Below are 15,748 nucleotides of genomic sequence, written 5' to 3' on the forward strand. Positions count from 1 at the left end.
GTACTTTGGAAATCTATATTCATTAAATAAAAGTTTAAAAAAATTTTGAAAAAAGATGATTAAATTGATGTTGATGATGGTAAAAAAAAAAAAAAAAAAAAAAAAAAGGAGAAGAGAGAGAGGCCTTCCCTCAGCTGATTCACTCCCCAGTTGGCCACAACAGCCATAGCTGTGCTGATTGGAAGCCAGGAGCCAGGATCTTCTTCCAGATCTCCCACATGGGAAAGGGACCCAAGGACTTGGGTCATCTTCTACTACTTTCCCAAGCCACAGCAGAGAACTGGATTGGAAGTGGAGCAGCCAGGTCTCGGAACCAGCACCCATTTTGGATGTTGGGCACTGTAGCCAGCAGCTTTACCCACTACACCACAGTGCTGGCCCCATGACTGGTAATCTTTTTATGATCTCCTTAGTTTTGTCTTTTACAGATTGTTGCATGGTTGGAATTATATAGTAGGTAGCTTTTTTTAGATTAGTCTTTCCCTTAGCTCCATATTTTTCCTTGGCTTTGCTCTTATTAGATTAATGTTAAATTTGCATAGTAATTTGGAAGAAATTGGTACCTTTATTCTTTTTTTTTTTTTTTTTGACAGGCAGAGTGGACAGTGAGAGAGAGAGACAGAGAGAAAGGTCTTCCTTTGCCGTTGGTTCACCCTCCAATGGCCGCCGCGGCCGCCGCGCTGCGGCCGGCGCACTGCGCTGATCCGATGGCAGGAGCCAGGAGCCAGGTGCTTTTCCTGGTCTCCCATGGGGTGCAGGGCCCAAGCACCTGGGCCATCCTCCACTGCACTCCCAGGCCACAGCAGAGAGCTGGCCTGGAAGAGGGGCAACCGGGACAGAATCCGGCGCCCCGACCGGGACTAGAACCCGGTGTGCCGGCGCCGCTAGGCGGAGGATTAGCCTAGTGAGCCACGGCGCTGGCTGGTACCTTTATTCTTCTTTAGATATATCTTAATTTTTTTGGTGTTTTTGTTGAGTTTATTCTTAAGTATTTTATTTTAATGTCTTTTTGTTATGTGATTTTTTTCTTGCACAATATTTTTTTTTAACAGGCAGAGTGGACAGTGAGAGAGAGAGACAGAGAGAAAGGTCTTCCTTTGCCATTGGTTCACCCTCCAATGGCTGCCGCGGCCGGCGTGCTGCAGCTGGCGCACCGCGCTGATCCAAAGGCAGGAGCCAGGTGTTTATCCTGGGGTCCCATGGGGTGCAGGGCCCAAGCACTTGGGCTATCCTCCACTGCACTCCCTGAACACAGCAGAGAGCTGGCCTGGAAGAGGGGCAACTGGGACAGAATCCGGTGCCCCAACCAGGACTAGAACCCGGTGTGCCGGCGCCGCTAGGTGGAGGATTAGCCTATCGAGCCATGGTGCCGGCCAATACTTCTAATTATATATTGTTTATAATGAGTATATTTATATTTTCTAGTTTTATGTTAAAGCTATAGATTTTTGCTATTTTATATTCTTACTAAATTATTTTGTTGTTCATGTTCTTTTATTATTTCTCATAGATACATTTAAATCTGAAAAAAGATAGTTTTATTTTTTTTAGTTTTTGTATTCTGATTTTCTTTTTTTATTAAGTTTTATTTATTTTTAATAGACTTGTTTACTTTATTTGAAAGGCAGAATTACAGAGAGGCAGAGAGACAGGTGGGGAGAGAGAGACAGACAGACAGACAGGTCTTCCATCTATGGTTCACTTCCCTGATGGCCTCAGTGGCTGGATGTGTGCCAATCTGAAGCCAGGAGCTTCTTGGTCTTCCACGCAGGTGTAGAAGCCCAAGCACTTGGGCCATCTTTCACTGCTTTCCCAGGCCAGAGAGCTGGATTGGATGTGGAGCAGCCAGGACTCAAACTGGCGCCCATGTGGAATGCTGGCACTGCAGGCTGCAGCTTTACCCACTGTGCCACAGCGCCAGCCCCTCTGATTATTTTCTATCTTGTCTTATTTTCTTGTGACAATATTCTCTGCTAAGTAAAATACTGGTTTTGGGATCTTTTATCAAATTAACCATTTAAGCGTCTTATTTTATTTTTTCCCATAGAAACCTTTTATTTAAGGAATACAGACTTCATGCATTTAATATACAGCTTTAGTAATTTTATTCTATTTTAAAATGTTTAATTTCCTTTTCGTTTAGAGTGAGACAGAGAGGGAAAGAGAGGAGAGCTTGCAAGATAGAGGGAGAAACAGGAAGATGGGGATATTAGAAAGAGCTCCCATCCACTGTTTACTCCCCAAATGCCTGTAGTGACTGCTGTGGGGAGGTTGTTTGTTTTTTCGTTTATTTCTTTTTTTAGATTATATATTTATGATATATGTATGTGTGTGTATATGTATATATATGTATATACATATATATGAGAGAGAGTTGTGTGTGAGAGAGTTGTAGAGAGAAGGAGAAACAGAGAAAGGTCTTCCATCCTTCCATCGAGTGGTTTACTCCCCAATGGCTGCAGTGGGTGGAGCTGAGCTGATCTGACACCAGTAGCCAGGAGCCACTTCTGGGTCTTCTATAAGGGAGCAGAGGCTCAAAGATGTGGACCATCTTCCACTGTTTTCCCAGGCCATAGAGAGCTGGATCACAAGAGGAACAGCCGAGATACAAACTGGTGCCCATATGGGATACCAGTGCCACAGGCAGAGGCTTAGCCTACCGTGCCACAGCTCCAGAATGGTTGGTTTTGGGCCTTGCTTAGGCTGTGAGCTGGTAACTCAACCCAGGCATGGGTTTCAGGAACCCGGTCACTTGAGCCTTCCCCACTGCCTCCTAGGGTCTGCACTGGCGGGAGGGCTCCAGAGCTGGAGCCAAGTATTAAACCCAGACGCCGCAGTAGGGGATGTGGGCATCTGAACCAGGCTCTTCACCAGCAGGCCAAATGCTCAGGTTTCATTTGCATGAGTGTGTTTGTTAGTCGAGGGTACTGAGTTTTATCAAAGGCCTCTCTGGTGTCTGTGGAGATAAATACATGCTGGAGCTGCACTGATCCAAAGCCAGGAGCCAGGTGCTTCCTCCCAGTCTCCCATGTGGGTGCAGGGGCCCAAGCACTTGGGCCATCCTCCACTGCCTTCCCAGGCCACAGCAGAGAGCTGGACTGGAAGAGGAGCAGCCGGGACTAGAACCAGCACCCATATGGGATTGCCAGCACTGCAGGCGGAGGATTAACCTAGTGTGCTATGGTGCAGGCCCCTGTGCTTAAGTCTTACTACTTAACATCTGCATTTAAATTTTAAAATTTTGACCCATACCGTATTCCTACACCCTGCCACCTAAGCCAAAACCTGTTTTGTTTTGTTTTTGTTTTTGTTTTAAAAAGGGCCAGCACTCTGGCGCAGTGGGTTAGCGTCCTGGCCTGAAGCGCTGGCTTCCCATATAGGCGCTGGTTTGAGACTCGGCTGCTCCACTTCCTGTCCAGCTCTCTGCTATGGCCCAGGAAAGCAGTGGAAAATTGCCCGAGTCCTTGGGCCCCTGCACCAGCATGGGAGACTGGGAAGAAGCTCTTGGCTCCTGGCTTCGAATCGGCATAGCTCTAGCCGTTGCGGCCATCTGGGGAATGAATCATCAGATGGAAGACCTCTCTCTCTCTCTCTCTCTCTCTCTCTCTCTCTCTCTCTCTCTCTGCCTCTCCTCTCTCTCTGTAACTCTGACTTTCAAATAAATAAATAAATCTTAAAAAAAAAAAAAAAAGCAAAGAACTACCTAAAAATGTTAAAGTTTGGGGCTGGCACTGTGGCATAGCAGGTACAGAGGGATGATGTTCTATTTCTTTTTTAAGATTTATTTATTTATTTATTTATTTGAAAGGCAGAGTTACACAAAGAGAGAAGGAGAGGCGAGAGAGAGAGAGGTCTTTCTTCTGCTGGTTTATTCCCCAGATGGCTGCAATGGCTGGAGCTGCACTGATACCTAGCCAGGAGCTTCTTCCAGGTCTCCCACATGGGTGCAGGGGCCCAAAGGACTTGGACCATCTTCCACTGCTTTCCAAGGGTGTAACAGAGAGTTGGATCAGACCTGGAGCAGCCAGGACTTGAACCGGCACCCATAAGGGATGCCAGCACTGCAAGCGGCGGCTTTACTCGTTATGCCACAGCACCAGCCCCATCTTTTTTAAATTTTTAAGAAAGATTTATAGCCTGCACCATGGCTCACTAGGCTAATCCTCCAGCTGCGGCGCCGCCACCCTGGGTTCTAGTCCCGGTTGGGGCACCGGATTCTGTCCTGGTCACTCTCTTCCAGTGCAGCTCTCTTCTGTGGCCCAGGAAGGCAGTAGAGGATGACCCAAGTGCTTGGGCCCTGCACCTGCTTGGGAGACCAGGAGGATACACCTGGCTCCTGGCTTCGGATTGGCGCAGCGTGCCAGCCATGGTGGCCATTTGGGGGTGAACCAACGGAAAAAGGAAGACCTTTCTCTCTGTCTCTTTCTCTCACTGTCCAACTCTGCTTGTCCAAAAAAAAAAAAAAAAGATTTATTTATTTATTTGAAAGGAAGAGTTACAGCAAGACAGAGAGAGAGGTCTTGCATCTGCTGGTTCACTCCCCAAATGGCTGCAGTGACTGAGGCTGGGCCAGGCTGAAGCCAGGAGCCAGGAACTTCTGGGTCTCATGTGTGTGCTGGGGTCCAAGAGTTGGACCATCCTCCACTGCTTTCGCAGGTGCATTAGCAGAGAGCTGGATCGGAAGTAGAGCAGCCAGGACTTGAGTTGGTGCCCCTAGGGGGTGCCAGCGCTGCAGGCCATGGCTTTAACCCACTGTGCCACAGCGCCAGCCCCTGTTCTTATTTTGTAAACCCCAGACTGATATAATGTCAATTTACCTCTATAAACTTCTGCACAGGGAGCAACTGAAAGTAGAGGAATAACATAATTAGATCTTATTTCGTAGGTAGATATTATTGTAGCAGTATAACTAGGAACTGGGACAGAAGAGAGAGAGAGACAGAGAGTGTCCAGGAGGCAGTTTGTTGGTGTAGTTGACACAGAGATCCCTTGTGGTTAAAATGAACCTGGTGAGGTTCCAGTCATCTGTGGTATTCACCAGCTGTCTGAGCTGAAGATCTTTGAGCATCAGTTTTATTTGTTTACTTGAGAGGCAGAGTTACAGACGGTGGGACAGACAGATGTCTTCCATCTGCTAGGTCACTCCCCAAATGGCCTCAGTGGCTGGAGCTGGGCAGATCCTCAGCCAGGAGCCAGGAGCCAGGAGCCAGGAGCCAGGAGCCAGGAGCCAGGAGCCAGGAGCTTTCTCCGGGTCTCCCATGTGGATACAGGGTTCCAGGGACTTGGGCCGTCCTCTACTTCTTTCCCAGGCCATCAGCAGGGAGCTGCATGGGAAGTGTTGTAGCTGGGACTTGAACCAATGCCCGTGTGGGATGCCAGCACTGCAGGTGGCTGCTTAACCTACTATGCCCCAGTGCCCGCCCCCTGAGCATCAGTTTTTACGCATGTGAAATAGGGACAACGTTACCTGCTATGCAGGATGGTTGTGAGAATTTAACATATTAGTCAATGTGTGTTCCCTTTCTCTCATTTTAGACAGTTGAGAGCCTGTTTTGGTCATTTACACTGAAGGTGATCATGATAATTCAGAAGAAGTTAACAGGTTTTTTTTGTTTTGTTTTGTTTTTTTTGTTTTGTTTTGTTTTTTTTTTTTTTGACAGGCAGAGTGGACAGTGAGAGAGAGAGACAGAGAGAAAGGTCTTCCTTTGCCGTTGGTTCACCCTCCAATGGCCGCCGCGGCCAGCGCGCTGCGGCCGGCGCACTGCGCTGATCCGATGGCAGGAGCCAGGAACCAGGTGCTTTTCCTGGTCTCCCATGGGGTGCAGGGCCCAAGCACCTGGGCCATCCTCCACTGCACTCCCTGGCCACAGCAGAGGGCTGGCCTGGAAGAGGGGCAACCGGGACAGAATCCGGCGCCCCGACCGGGACTAGAACCCGGTGTGCCGGCGCCGCTAGGCGGAGGATTAGCCTAGTGAGCCGCGGCGCCGGCCGAAGTTAACAGTTTTAATTACTGGTGGTGGTGGTGGCAGCGGATGGCACAGGAGGCACACTGCAGCTTTATTTTAATGAAGGACTGAAATCCACTGGGCAGAGTGGGGGTGGCTGGGGAGTGAGGGTGAGGGAAGAACAGGAGCTTGCAGTCGGGGTGGAGGGGCGTGCCTGGGAGAACAGCCTGCCTTGACAGGGGCCGGTGGCGGCCAGGGGCTGGGAAGAGTGCGGCTCAGCAGTCAGACACTGACCTCAGAGAGGGCTGGGTTGAGTGATCTGTATTGAGCAGCGTCGTGCTGTTGGATTTAGATGCATCCTAGCTGATTGCTCCTGATTGGGTAAGAGGTACTGAAGATGTGAAGGGTACAGTCTGGGTAAGGAGAATAAAATACCAGAAAAACAGTTGGTGTTTTGGTTCCTTGTCACTGTCATGATGGTAGATTTCAGATACATCCTAGCTGATTGCTCCTGATTGGGTAAGAGGTACTGAAGACGTGAAGGGTACAGTCTGGGAAAGAGAATAAAACACCAGAAATACAGTTGGTGTTGTGGTTCCTCGTCACTGTCAAGATGGTGTCCATTTTTCAGGCCCATAGTGTATTAGTAGCTTTTCTTAAGGATTACTCCTGCACATCTCATTCTCTAGCCATAGTGAACTGTTTTCCCTGAAGTTGATATTTATGCTCCCCTCCACTTCTTTATCTGAAGGCAGTTCCCTTTGCCACCTTCGGTACATCCTTCAGGTTCAGACTCTTTTAGTCAGTCCCTTACGTACCAGGTAATATTAATGAATGTTTGCTGTGTGCTGTGTATTCAGCATCCATGGGAGTTCTTGCTCACAGCTGTTTCCTTCTTGGACTGAATCTCGGCGTCTCTCTTGGTGCTTCTGTTATGTTCTGGTCACAGTTCTGTGCTAAGCCTCGCCCACTCAGTCACTGCTGGCTTACGGATTTCCTCTACCAATCTGCAAGGCCTTTGAGGTCAGGCAGTGTATCCTTTTCCACACTGCTTGGTCTTAGTACGGTGCCCAGTAAATGAACGCTTGTCGACTAAACCAGTAAATTAAAAGTGAGTAAATTTCAGGATCTGGCGATGGCAGTGAATATATAAAGGAAAAACATGTATCTTTGAATGTTATTGGCAATAAATATATAAAGGAACAACGTGTATCATTGAGCATTGTTTCAGAAGTCGTGCCAGAGTGCCATGTGGGAGAATGTGTGCTGGTGTGTGGCCTGTGGAGAATGGAGGGTCTCTGACATGGAAGGCCTTGTGTGCTATGTTTTGAACTTCTGACTTTCTTTTTTGCTTTATTGAAAACAAAGATTTGTGACTTTATCAATTTAGCATGAATAAGACTGACAACATCCACAATAAAATTAGCAATAATAAACGTACTGAAATGATCAGGATTAGTATTCTTTATGCTCTTGCATCATCTCTAGATAAATACTTTTCTGTCTCATACTAAACTTTATTATTTATATCAACCAATTTTATTTTTCTTCTAGTGCCTATGTTGAAAAATACCTACTGGAGAAGTCCAGACTCGTTTACCAAGAGCATAATGAACGGTACATGTTTTTATTCATATAATTTTATACACTTATCATGCAGATTTACATGTAGGCTCTTTGTATATTTTTAAGATTTCAGATTTTTAATTTGGTTTGCAACATACTTTGCTTTATGCATCATTGCTGTTTCTTCTGTGGGTAGAACATGTTCTCAGAGGCTGCCAAGGTGCAGGTTGCCCGGTTTTAGATGGGTGCCCGTTGTCAGAACTCAGGTGGCCCCTTGTTGCTGAGCAGCGTGCCTTGGATCTTTCATCCCTTTCTTGGTGTTCTTCGTCTAACTTGAGGACAGCTGGCAATAAAACTTAATCCATTGTGTTACCCAGGGGTGTGGGACCTTGGTTAAGATCCTTGTAATATTCCCACGTGTGTGGCTGGGGCCCAAGCACTTGGGCCATGCTTCACTGCTTTCCCAGGAGCATTAGCAGGAAACTGAATGGAAAACAGATCAGCTCGGACTTGAACAACTGTGCCTGTATGGGGCGCCATGGTCACAGGCAGCAGTTTAACCCACTGTGCCACAGTGCTGGTCCCTGATATTTTCTTTTTCTTTTCTTATGAAGTAATATCACCCAAAAATCAACTGATAGTTGGTAATAGTAGAGAAATTTGGAGTTTGGTTGTCTGGATATTTTTGTAATTAGTAGATATAATATAGTCTTGTCCCAATATTAGCATTGATAGGATATGGGATTTTCCATTTATACAAGTGCCAGTTGTATACTGAAACTGGGGTGTATGGGTTGGGCAGAGTCTGAATGTTGGGTCAGGGCTGTCACGCAATAGGTTAAGCTGCTGTCTGTGATGCCGGCATCCCACGTGGGTACCGGTTCCAGTCCTGGCTGCTCCTCTCCTGACTCAGCTCCCTGCTAACGTGCCTGGGAAAGCAGTGGAAGATGGCCCAAGTCCTTGGGCACTTGTACCCACGTGAGAGACCTGGAAGAAGTTCCTGGCTCCTGACTTTGGATTGGCCCAGCTCTGGCCATTGCAGTCATTTGGGGAATGAACCAGCGATGGAAGACCTCTCTCTCTCTTTTACTCTGATTTCCTTTCTCTCTCTCTCTATAACTAACTAAAAAAATAAGTCTTTAAAAAAACAGAATCTGAATGTTAACTGTTGTTTCTTGTTTCATGTTGCTATGCTTAATAACATTTTTTGCATAACAGCCGTGCTAACTGAAGTTTAGTAACCATCACCTCACCTAACTAATCTGCCTTACTTTCAGATAACAAAGAAACCCCTCAGACAGAGCTGGGATGATTATTGCTATGACTCTGAGCCAGTCAGTACAAGAACTTAAATACTCTGTGTTCCTGTTAGTGGGCCCTCACGCTGCTCATTTGTGTCTCTCTTATGACTTAGAATGAAAATCACTGAAATACAAAGACTTCTAGAAAAGAAGATAAAGCAGTGTTTAATTTTTTTCTGTGATTTGTATGTGTGTGGTTTGTGGACTAAAAACCAATCCACTTGGGGACAGTGTTGTGCTCAGGGGGTTTAGCTGCCACTTGTTATGCCAGTGTCTCACATCAGAGTGCTGTTCCAGTCCTGACTGTTCCACTTCTGATCCAGTTCCCAGCTAATGTGCCTGGGGAAGCAGAGGATGATGGTCCAAGTACTTGGGCCCCTGCACCAATGTGGCAGACCTGCAAGAAGCTCCTGGCTCCTGGTTTCAGCCTGTTGGAGCCATCTGGGGAGTGAACCAGCAAATGGAAGATCTCTATCTAACTTTGCCTCTCCTTCTCTGTAACTCTGCCTTTCAAACAAATAAATAAATCTTAAAAGAGAAAAACACACTGGGGCTGGCATTGTGGTGTAGCAGGTTAAGCCACCTCATGTCACGGCGGCATCCCATATGGCTACTTGTTCAAGTCCTGACTGCTCCACTTCCAATCCAGCTCCCTGCTAATGTGCCGGGGAAAGCAGAGGATGATGGCCCAAGTGGGAGACCTAGAAGAAACTCTAGGCTCCTAGCTTTGGACGGGCTGAGCTCCAGTTGTTGCTGCCATTTGGGGAGTGAACCAGCAGGTGGAACATATCTCTCTCTCTCTCTCTCTCTCTCTGTATAACTGTGCCTTTCAAATAAATGAATAAATCTTAAAGAAAACCAAAAAACAAAAACACATTTTTCCTTTAGCATTCAGAGAAGGTTACAGGTAGAAGGCTGAATATGCACAGATACCTATACTTAGTAATTAACTAATGAATTAATCATTAGGTATTCTTTCTGGAAACATTATGTGTCTTCATTCCTGCTTTAACAAACTCTTTTTAATTTCCACTACCTGTGATTTTAAACTGCACTAATTGCAAATCTAGCCTATTTGATTTTAGAAGGAATGAGATCTGTGTATGTTTTTCTTATAAAACAAAGTTTAGTTGAATTATCTTTTCATAATAAATCAAGTGTTTTTTGGTTTCAGAATTAAAATTTTGGAAAATAGGCATTTCAATTGATGCCAATACTTTTCTCCAGCTTTATTTATGTATTTAAAAGGCAGAATTACAGGGAGACAGAGAGAAAGATTTTCCATGTAGTGGTTCATTTCCCAAATGGCTATAAAGACTGGAGCTTGGCAAGGCCAGAGGTAGGAGCCAGGAACTCCATTTGCGTCACCGATGTTTTGGGTAGCCTGGGCCCAAGCACTTGGGCCATCTTCCACTGCTTTCCCAGGCACATTAGCAGGGAACTGGATCAGAAATGGAGTAGCCAGGATTTGAACCAGTGCTCATATGGGGTGCTGTCATCTTAGGCAGTGGCCCCTCTGGTACATTTTAATAGACGAGTTGTAGCCATTCTGCCATTCTGCAAAGCTCATCTTTTACTTTCTGCACCAGGTGATGGGTGGAGAGCAGGTGGACATTGTGAATTTACAATATACATGGAAGAATTAGTGTTCTATGGGGTACTCTTTCTACTATGTTCCCTGACAGATTAAGTTTGTTTCTTTATGATTTTTTTTTTTGGTTAAGTGTCTAGCATTGCAGGCAGAGAGGAATATTCTGCTGTTGGTGCTGCATTACTTATGTATTTTATAGAATATTGTAGGCCGGCGCCGCGGCTCACTAGGCTAATCCTCCGCCTAGCGGCGCCGGCACACCAGATTCTAGTCCCGGTCGGGGCGCCGGATTCTGTCCCAGTTGCCCCTCTTCCAGGCCAGCCCTCTGCTGTGGCCCGGGAGTGCAGTGGAGGATGGCCCAGGTGCTTGGGCCCTGCACCCCATGGGAGACCAGGAAAAGCACCTGGCTCCTGGCTCCTGCCATCGGATCAGCGCGGTGCGCCGGCCACATCGCGCTGGCCGCGGCGGCCATTGGAGGGTGAACCAACGGCAAAGGAAGACCTTTCTCTCTGTCTCTCTCTCTCACTGTCCACTCTGCCTGTCAAAAATAAATAAATAAATAAATAAATAAAATAAAAAAAAATATAGAATATTGTAAAGGTCCCGGGGGACCTATAGTGAAAAATTTGCTTTCTATACGGAACCTGTTGTTGCCCATTGTATGGAGACTTAATTCCCTTTAAGCTGCAGCGTGGGATGGGAGACAGTAGTGGGTTGGCCAGTCCTGTTGCCTACAGGGTTTTTGGCCATGAGCTCATTTTCTAACCCCTGAAATTGTTTTTATGCCTATACAGGAATATATAATGTCCTCTTTGTGTTTTGAGAATTTAATGAGGTTATACATATCAAGTGACCCTCATGGTGACTGATGCATAAAAGATATTCACTAAATATCAGTCTTCTATCTTCAAGTAGTGATAATTCTGACAATGAATTGAATACTGATGTAATATATTGGCTGTTGTCTGCTATTATTGTACCTTAAAGCTGGTGTGACTACCATCAGGGTATAAAGTTTGTCTCTCTCATTCTCTGTTTATCTGAACCAAGCCTTGAATTGCAGGGTGCAGCTGTCAAGTAGGGCTTTGATGGTCATTGTTACAGTAAGCGGTAGTCCTACAGCCCTGCGTGTCTGTGCTGCACAGGGAGTTGAGCCATACTCCAGCCTTGGTCACTGCTACCTGTATAGGGATGCAGGCGTGTATGTTTTCCCGTGAGGTAGGCCTGCTACAGTCAAGCAGAATCTCTTGAAACAATTCACTGTGTTCTGATATTTCTGTAGCACGAAGATTCCTGCTTCCACACGCTCTGCGTTTGTAAGTTTGTGATCACTCTTTCAGACAGTGTCTTTCTGGCTTTATTCCTCACTCTCTGCAGGTCCACTATGAGGCCTCTGCATGCTGCACACCATTCTCTAGTTAAAAATATGCTACTTATTTGTTTACTTTTTAAAAAATATTTGTTTATTTCAAAGAGAGATTGACAGGCAAAGGCTGAGAGAGAGGAGAGAGAGGGAATGAGGGAGGGAGAGAGAGAGAGAGAGAAAGAGAGAGGTGACCGTCCACGGCCAGGGCCATGCCACTGTTGCCTGCAGCAGGGCCCCCTCTCTTCCCTTGTAGACTTGGAATGGGTGTGATTTATGACTGTGCTCATCCATGTGGTCCCCGGTTGTACACACTGCTGCTACGAGGCTGCGGAAGTGAATAATGAATGAATCACCACACCTCGGGTTCAGCAGCATGCAGATTGTTTCAGATCTTTATGGTCTGGTACAAGCCAAGTCCAACTCCTCAATTTACACCCTTCATTCATTTGTATTAGCACAGTTGTGCCAGAGGCTGAACTGTAGCCTCCCCTCCTCCCCCAGCCACTCCTTCCTCGTGACGGTGAATGCTGGAGACTCCTGGATGCTCAGAGAAGCCACTCTGTCAGAGGCAGCTCCCTGGGGTGTCCCTTTTCCCCAGCGGCACAGTTATGGTATTACTCAGCATCCAAAATAATGCTGAACCCCTGATGGCAACCAAGTGCCTGGAGCGGGGGCACTGGAAACGTTTGCTCGTGCCAGCACAGAGAGGCTCGCCGGATGGGCTGCCCTGGGCCCTCTCTTCCTCTGCTCCAGTTCTGTGACTCTGGGAGAATTGGCTTTTCCTGGGTCTCACAGCCTGTGGGATCTGAGGGATGCAATAGGGCACATTCTTCTTCAGGTTCACTGGGAAGCCATGGGAGATGAAGCCTGCATGTGAGGCTCTGGGCCTTCCCCACGTTACTTCACCTTCTGGAAATCATAGACAGCAACAGGTACCTCTCATGAAATGCTTGGGTTTGAGAAGCAGGTGGAGCTTGGGGCTCTGGCTGGAGGAAGGCTGACCTCAGCTTCATCAGGGTGGTCTTCAAGAAGGGGGCAGGTCTCGTTGGCACACACATTCTCCCAGACCCAGCCCTGGCCTACAGCACATCCCTGGCCTGCCTCCCAAAGGGACCCCTGCAGCCTGAGCCTCCCTTTCTTGGGGCTTTGTCCACTGTGCGCTGTTCTCCTGCACCTGACTTTCTCCCTGCCGAGACACCTTCCCCCAACCCCGTTCCACTGCCCCAGCTTCCTAGACCACAGCTTCACTCACCAGGACTGAATACACTGTCAGTTGTTTCCTGTCCACTCCCACCCGGCCGTGAGCTCCCCAGGGCAGGACCCTCTCTGACTGCTGTCTGTGGTCAGCACACAGCAACAGCACAGTACACACAGGAAGTGCTCAACAAACACGCTGTGAGGGAGTGAGTGCATCATGAAAGAGACCCCCCCCCCCCCAGAGTTAGACAGTGAGAGAGCTTCCTTCCGTTGGTTCACCCCCCAAATGGCTGCTACGGCTGGTGCTGCGCCGATCCGAAGGCAGGAGCCAGGTGCTTCCTCCTGGGAAAGAGACCCTTTTTAAAACACATTTATTTAGAAGGCAGAGCAACAGACAAAGGGACCTCACATACTGGCTCAGTCCCCAAATGGCCACCGAAACCAGGAGCCAGGAGCTTCATCCTGGTCTCCCGTATGGGTGGCGGGGGTCCAAGTATTTGGGCCATCTTTGCTGCCTTCCAGGCGTATTAACAGGAAGCCAGATTGGAAGCAGAGGAGCTGGGACTTGAACCAGCACTCCCCTATGGAGTGCTGGTGTTGCAAGCGGTGCCTTAAGCAGCTGGGCCCCAACACTGACCCTTTTGTCTTCTGGTCTAGCAGATGTATTGACAGGAGACCTGTGGTCAGCAAGCCTAGGAGTGACCACTGGTGATGTCCATCCTGATCTCCTGAAGACCCTGGGGCGGGAGGCAGAGAGGGAGGGGGCTGGCAGTGGCGACTTCATTGTGCAACCTGGGCTTACGTAACCAACTGCTGGACAAGAACCACACTCCAAGGGCAGCACCCCCACCGTGATTTAAGGCCCTTCCCGCAGGCCCACCCTTCAAAGCCACAATTAAATCAAGGCTCCCCCGGTAATCCACCAGCCCTGAACACGGAGACACAGAGTTTAATCACGTGCATGACTCTGGGCAGCCACACCTGCTCAATCCACAATAGGGGATGAAAAATGGAGAATGAGGATCTGCGCTGAGGAGTTGAGATGTTTCTGGGGAGGCAACCAGGGCATTTGAGATAAGCAGTAATGAAAGACTCCTTACAGAAGTCCCAGGTGAACATATTGAAACATCCTGCTGCATCCCAAGGCACACAGTTCAAAGACTCCACGGTCTGGCATCGAGTCTCCTGCAAAAGACATTCCTGACTTAGGAGACTGACCGACAAGGATGCTTCAAGGTTCTGGGTGCATGGAACCTGTCCCCTAGAAAAGAACAGGCTGGGCTCAGGCCTCCTCCAGTATCACTAACCGCCAGAGAACACTGGCCTGGTATCTGCAAATGTTGAGCAAAAAATCGTGATACGGAGTTGTGTGTGTGGCCACTGTGACTTCCGTGGATAAAAGCCAGAGAAAGGTATTCTTGCAAAAACACCAACATCCCCTTCATTACCTACCTTTAAAAAATTGCTTGTAGATATATTCCTCCAAGGCTACAAGTTGAACCAAAACAGGAACTCAAAAAGAAACGAGGAAAGACAGGCTGTGTGTTACAAAGCTAAGCATCAATCCAGCAATTGCACTGTTCGGTGTTTACCTAGAGGAGTTGAAGAGTTGTGTCCATGCAAAACCTGCGCACAGCTGTTTACAGCCGCTTTCTTCACCGTTAACCAAAAGGAGGAAGCCACCAGGATGGTGTGCAATGTGTGTATAGAGGAACACCGGTGCTTCCATGTGATGGGATGTTACCCGGCAGGAAAAAGAATTCCCTCAAGCCGCACATATGGAGAAATTGTAAATGCCCCCTTCTGAGTGAAAGAAGCCAGTCTGAAAAGGCTGCTTACTCTGATTCCAGCTGTGTGGCAACTGGGAAAAGGCACAAGGATGGGGAAGGTGTGAAGATCAGCGGGAGTCAGGGGCTGGGGAGGGAGAGGGAGAAGGATGCAGGGGGAAGGGCAGGGGCAGAGGGACCTTCCAAGCAGCAGGGGACAGTTCTGTCTGCCCCACCAGGACGGATACCTGGCATCTGGGTGTTTTCAAACCCCGTGAAGTTACATCACCTGAGGGAGCCCCGCTAGAAACCCTGACTGTGGCTTAGTAACAGTGTCTCCCATTGACTCATCCGTGGTAGCAAATGGTCCACTCTGATGCAAGCTAGCAGCCTATAGGGAAGCTGGGGTGGGGTAGGGGATCCACATGAGTGAGGGGATCTCTCTTCCCTTTGTGCATAGTTTTCTATAAACCTACAACTGCACCTCCCAAAAGTTTTTTTTTTTTTATTTTTTACAAAGGTGGAAGTAATGCCCGGTGCCGCAGCTCACTAGGCTAATCCTCTGCCTGCAATGCCGGCACTCCAGGTTCTAGTCCTGGTTAGGGCACCAGTTCTGTCCCAGTTGCTCCTCTTCCAGTCCAGCTCTCTGCTGTGGCCCAGAAAGGCAGTGGAGGATGGCCCAAGTGATTGGGCCCTGCACCTGCATGGGAGACCAGTGTCGCTCCCCGTCTTCATGGAGGAACGACACAGGACCCTGCGCTGTTCTTCTGTCTGCTCGGCCCTTCCCGGATTTGCTGCTGGTTCTTCCCGGGTTGGCTGCCGACCCTTCCACCTCCGTGGAAGGGCGGGCCCCCTGCCACTTTCCCCACTTCCGCAGGGGAGCGGCACACCGCCGGCCGGCTGGCTCTCTCAGGGGCTGCACAGGTGTTCCTTTTTTTTTTTTTATCTTTTATTTAATGAATATAAATTTCCAAAGTACGACTCATGGGTTGCAATGGCTTTCCCCCCCATACCGT

The 15,748-nt window shown here is 48.0% G+C and overlaps 1 long non-coding RNA gene across 2 annotated transcripts in view; it reads left to right on the forward strand.

Moving 5' to 3' along the window:
* Positions 1-15,748, forward strand: part of LOC127483761 (uncharacterized) — a 124,915-nt gene that overhangs the window by 10,067 nt on the left and 99,100 nt on the right. For both annotated transcript variants that reach the window (XR_011381105.1, XR_011381106.1), the window contains exon 2: positions 7,500-7,562. This is a non-coding gene — a long non-coding RNA (uncharacterized lncRNA). The remainder of the gene's footprint in view (positions 1-7,499; positions 7,563-15,748) is intronic.

This window comes from Oryctolagus cuniculus, chromosome 12, assembly GCF_964237555.1.
Source record: "Oryctolagus cuniculus chromosome 12, mOryCun1.1, whole genome shotgun sequence".
NCBI classification, from domain to species: Eukaryota; Metazoa; Chordata; class Mammalia; order Lagomorpha; family Leporidae; genus Oryctolagus; species Oryctolagus cuniculus.